The sequence below is a fragment of the Amblyomma maculatum genome, chromosome 1, assembly GCF_055883805.1.
Source record: "Amblyomma maculatum isolate TAMU_Amacu chromosome 1, ASM5588380v1, whole genome shotgun sequence".
In the NCBI taxonomy this organism is placed as follows: domain Eukaryota; kingdom Metazoa; phylum Arthropoda; class Arachnida; order Ixodida; family Ixodidae; genus Amblyomma; species Amblyomma maculatum.
The window spans coordinates 134,559,639-134,565,638 of record NC_139344.1 but is presented as its reverse complement, the minus strand read 5'-3'; the positions used below and the strand labels follow the sequence as shown (position 1 = coordinate 134,565,638).

General features: G+C 44.2%; 1 long non-coding RNA gene across 1 annotated transcript; it reads left to right on the top strand.

Annotated features, from left to right (window-relative positions):
- On the top strand, window positions 1-3,390 carry LOC146203977 (uncharacterized). The gene is made up of 2 exons (XR_014703933.1): window positions 1-445; window positions 541-3,390. It is a non-coding gene; the product is annotated as an uncharacterized LOC146203977 (long non-coding RNA).
- Window positions 3,391-6,000: the final 2,610 nt, after the last annotated feature.

Here is a 6,000-nt window from a genome sequence, read left to right as displayed (position 1 = left end):
ACGTCCGACGTATCCATTCGATTCTTGTAAAGATACGGCGGACGTCGATATACAGGCTCATGGCTATATGCACGTCGAACGCGGCCACATTCCGCTTGCTACGCGTGAATGATCTTATCCTCTATGATATCAGCTAGCCGGACTCTCGATGAGGTGCTACGAAGAGTGCATCCGTTCTAACATAGAATACGGTCTTCACTTAGGGTTGTGTACGGCAAGCATCGCTGTCACGCACATAGCTGCAGGCGATGCTACGTACTGCACCAGCTCCACCAGCTGGCATCGAGATACGCACATTCACGAGCAGCTTTCGCTTCGCACTAAACTATCACCTCGATCTGCCCGTAATGCGAGCGAGCTATTCCTAGCATTCATCGACCTCCGAAGATCTAGCGCTGGCACAACACACACACACCTCGCCGTGCAGAACATTCAGCAGTCCAAAGTATGTATGTGAAATGGCATTATGCTTGTTCCTCACATGCAGACCGAGGAAACAGGATGTTTCTAGCTAAATTCTTCGTTTAAATTCTACCTCAGAGTCGTGGCAGAAGACATGCCGAATCTACTAGAGGCCTGCGCTGCTACTGCGGCGAGCTGCACATCGACTCGTCGAGGCGAAGACCTACTGCACCGCACCGCAAGAGTGCACAACCGGAAAGACGGAAGCGCGAATGATCCGATTTCCATGTGAAGAGCAATGTTCTTTGTGCTTAGCCTGCATCTTTTTCTTGTCGTTGAATTTTGCGTACATGTAGTTTAAACCTCCGCATGCTCGAGGTTAGCGTGACCCGACTGAACGGCCGCGCAGCTTTGAAACGATCGGGATCGATATGCATGCATCGCCGGACTTAGGTACGCGGTAGAAAATGTGCGCTGCACATTTCGTTGCAGAAGCTGACTCTTGCAATTTTGCAGAGTGTGCCATGCAAGTGATCGTTGCTACAACCACGCATCCATGTTCCAACGGCTGGCCTACCCCGAGGCGCATAAATGTTCAACCGTGGACGTATCAATGATCGAAGAGAGGACAGATTTTCACAATATTGGGCGCGAAATCGATAGTTACCAGTGCTCAGTGTTAGAGAAATTCTGCCTTGATCATGCGCAATTCAGTGTTTCAGGTGTGGTCTGTAGCTATAAGTTTGAACAGTTCGCCTGTCAAGTCAGCGGCGCCAGCGATGGACCGGCGGAGCGATTTTCCACGTTACACCGCTGTCTAGCTAGAAAGCCTACCTAGGCGGCGTTTGACATTCAGCTGCTTTTTGTGGGCCCCGTAATTGAAAGCAACGCCTTCAGAAACGCGTTAAATGTTAAAAAATGTATTCCCTTCAACAGTTTCACTCCAGGCTGTCAAAGCAGGCGGACGTTGATAAAACAGTTGAGCACTCCAGTCTTTAGAAATCTGTAGAATCGCCTTCAGTTTGTAGAATTATTGGAATAGGTCACTTTCCGATCGCTGGGACATAGACCCTCATGACAGCGCTGTCACGTGAATAAGGACCACACCAGACCGAAAGCTTGTCTCATATAACATAGCTAACCAAGGTATACCTTACAGCATTGTATTGATTTTTATGGTGCATAAGCAACTAATGCTGCCATGCACCAAGAACAAGGTGTAATGTATTTATTTTGTGTGTAATGACTAAAATGTTCTTTAGGATGTAGCTTGTTTAGGAACATTTTAGGAAACCAAAAATGCAGGAAATTTTCACGTCTCTCCTAGAATCATGCTGGTATGGAAAAGGATCTGTTGCAAAATTGTACAAAATGTTTCCTCTTATTTTCTCGACTCTGGCGCACGTGTAAGATATGGTTTATTGTTAGTTCATCTCCACACTCCTTGCATATTGGTTTGTCCTCTTTCATAAGTATGAAGCTGTGTGTGTGAGTGTGGATATGTGTTTTGTGAAGATGACCTAAAATGGCCTCCATGTTGTGTTTTTGATTACTGCATGATTTCCATTCCTTAATGACAGGTTTGACAAGTATAGTTTGTAGTTTATTTCATTGTTTCAAAAATCCTGCCATTTCACTCTCACTTTTCTTTGTACAAGCTTCTTGGTATCTTCATGCAGCATATTCACCCTCTGTAATTTAGCATTGCGTCAAGGTAACCTAGTTATTTCTTTTCATCACCTTTCAAGACAACTGTCCCGATTTCATAAAGTGTAGGGTTTCTGACGACAGGAACTCCTTGGAAGTCGTAGAAATAAATGAGATCCACAATCATGAGCTATCTAGGGTGTGCATATACATGTCCATCGCTCAGTGGAATGGTGTCAGTACGCTGTTAGAATAGGTCTTGTGGTAACAACAACCATTGTCTGAGGTGGTCCTTTAATGGGCATTGAAATGCTATGTAACTACAGGTACTGATAGAACTCTTGATCATGTTATGTGATGGTGCGATCCTTGCATGCATATTAGGTATACATTTCAGAATCTGCAGTGCACCACTTGACCATTTGCCACCAGTTTGTGTGAAAATGTATTTGTCATGCATGTTAACCAGTATTTAACAGATGACCCCTGTGCACAAGCCAAAAGTGCCACGAGCCAAATGTCACGAGGCCACACGACATGGCAGGAGCTGTTAAGTCGAGCTTGCAAAGTTATATTTGAAATATGTTCTGCGACGTTTCAGCTCCAATTAAGAAAGGTTGAGGCTTACAGAGGTCTATGCCAGGTTGTCTATCACCTAACAGGGCAGCCTACGACCGTATGCTAATGAGTATATCTGAGATAACAGAGACATGAATTAAGGAATTAGTAATTATGTTTGTAGCAAAGGGCATGTAAATTAACGGGAATCCACAGTGGGATCTGCAGACAAGAACCATTAATGCTGGCACACCATACCCTTAAAGGTGGAGATTAGGAGCCTCCCTAATTTTTTTTCTGCTCAACGCTTGTCATTTCCTTCGTTCTTCCAGATGAGGAAGATGTGAAAATGATAGCATCGAAAATTCCAGAGACCATCGTTAACAAGGATGCTGATCCCAACAGCGTAAAAAAGGAATTTCAGAAAAGATGGGTAACTAGTAATGCTGGCAACAGTTGAAGCTAAGTGGAAAGGCATGAAATTGAAATGTAACATATGCAGAGATATGTTGCGAGACGACCAGTCTGTGGTGTGCGACATCTGTCTCCGTTAGTTTCATCAAGTGATTGGCCAAAGCAGATGGGGCTTGTGGTTTTGTGATAAGTGCAGTGTAGTAGCATAGATGCAACCTTGCCCATTAATAATTGGAGTGGAGTAAGTGCATTGTTTTGTTTTTGTAAGATGTTCATGGTTTCCATGCAAACATTATGAGAAATTTTTTCCTAGAGAATGTTTGCTGAAATGTGAATATAATGTGCAATAAAACTAATGTTTTATTGCTATTTACTTTTTCTTGTATACATTAGTTCTGTGAAGAAAACCACAGGCTAGAAGGAAATGTAATGGCATGCATTTTGATACTTGGCCCCGTTGTGCTGGCTCAGTAGTTAGAGTGCTTGGCTGCTGAACCCAAAGATGCAGATTTGGTTCCAGCCACAGCAGAGGCATTTCAATAGAGGCGAAACAATAGTCTGTCATGCACCGTGTGGTGTCAGTGCATGTAAAAGAACCCCAGGTGGTCGAAATTATACCGGAGCCCTCAACTATTGTGTTCCTCATAGCCGTAGTTATTTTGGGATGCTAAACCAGATATATATCACATCATACTCTGAGTAAGGTGCTATTCATGGTCAGTTAATCATACACTAAATGATCAATTTTTTTCTGCATGGTACAGCAGCTGTTGTACAATTTTACTTTAGCCTTCATGAAGAATATCACACTGGCTCCACATGGCTTTCTGTTGACCCTTGATATGCGTCACAATCACACACCCGAGTATGTATTTGTCTAAAGGCACCTATGCATGCAAGGAGGGGACCATTACTTTCCACTTGTCAGAACTGAAATGCATGACCCACATCATTTCTGTAATTCAACTGCTTGCTATTTGAACAGTCCAGCATTGATGCAAGTTTCAAAGAACTGCAATTAGAAAATTAATCTAAGCAGCAAACCATGCCAAGAACTGCTTCAGTTTCATCTTTAGCAACTGTTTGGGAACTAAAATTAGCCAAATGTTGCAAAACATTGATGAGAGGTTACAAAATCTAAAAAAACAATGCAGCCTACCTGTGGCATGTAGGGTTTCACATCCTAAAGTGACATATGTAGCTATGAAGAATACCGTAGTGGAGAGCTCCAGACTAATTTGACTGCCCAGGCTTTGTACTTTGCATTGACATCTTGCAGAAAACAGAAGCATTTGCATTTCACCTGCACCAAAGTGCGACTGCCATCACTGGTATTAAACATCACGACCTTGGGGCAAGTAGCCGAACGTGCCACTAAGATGTCGCAGCGTGTACGTACATGCTATACATGTCAACCTTTCTAGCATTAAAGCTGTCACATGCATGGCAGATATTCATGTTCAGCTTTGGACTGACAAGTTTAAAAGTGTACTATTTGTGTTTTTCTAGCATGAAAAACAAAGGAAATTAAGGAAAAGCGAAAAAAAATGAACATAATATGTTGAAAAAACACTAGTCATTAACACATAAAGCATATTCGTTCCTTTATTAATGATAAAGTGGCCTTCAACAATAGTACAAAGCCTGAAAATTTCGAAAAGTGCTGTGCCAGGCAGCTATTTTACAGAAACCTGAACCATTTCACCTGTAGGAATGCGCATCCCGGCGGTGTGGGCTGGGCACTTATTTTTCGGTCCACTCCAACATGCGAAAACTGCATCATGTGCATTCCCATTTTCCGAGTTTTGAGCTCTGTAGTACAGGCTAACAAATTGTCGATGACTTATTTTCGTCTGATTGTTGCACAGCGCGTGTAAATAAATTACTACTGCACCTAATAAACACTGACATGCACGTGCAACATCGCCGATCATGAACGGACACACTGATGTCCGTCCGGGCATCGGCGCACTCATCACAGCACTCTTCGTAGTCTCACACAGCACTCTAGTAGGACGTAATCCGTAATCACAGCATCTCACGGTAAGCACAAACCACACCTCCAGTTGTACAACAAACACGAATGACGCGATGCTTGGGCTAGAGACACGCCGGCGGTGCCCAGCTTTTTCAGCGCCGCTTGTACTACGTAGAACTTGCAGCACCAAACCTCAATGCGAGCAGAAAGCAATGCGTTACGTGACGCATCTCATCACATATGGAAGTGAGGAAACTTTGAAGAATCAAAACTACATAACGACCGTCGTAGACGTTAATCCACATGATAACGAGGACCAAATGAGCGGGCGTGCGGGCCGCGGGCTGGCCGTCAACACCGCGATTACTGCTTGCCACCCTGCCGCGGTCCAACTCACGTAAACCTATCATCATGCCATCACGTAGTATATCACCCATTCTAGGTACTATTATTGCCACTGTACTATTCTTTGTAATTTCACATTTCACGCATGCAGTATGTATACATACTTCTTGCACCTCGTACGTATGTACACCATGCGTACACCTCACACCAACTTCGATTTGGCTACATATGGCTACCATGTTGTTGCTACAACCACATCTGGGGATCTCGGATCCGTCCGGCTTTCCCGACGGATCCCAAGGCCCATATCGGAGAAAAATGCGTTGGGTCCGTCGGAAGAACCCTACCGATCGGGTCCGTCCGCCGTACCTCTGAAAAATATTTCCCGTATCCGTCCGACCCGTCCGACGGATCCCGAAGAAAAACGCACCGGGTCCGTCGGACGTACCTTTAAGACCACTGATCGGGTCCGTCGGACGTACCTTTAGCCACAGCCTTATATATATACACACGATCAGTGCGAATATCACCTGAATATAAAAAAGTGACTATTAGCGCAACTGCAAAAGCATGTGCGTCCACTTGCCGACCTAAAATTCAACTGCAACAACTTTTGAGCAGTGCACTCGACATGGCAGCTGCACTAGCTACACATC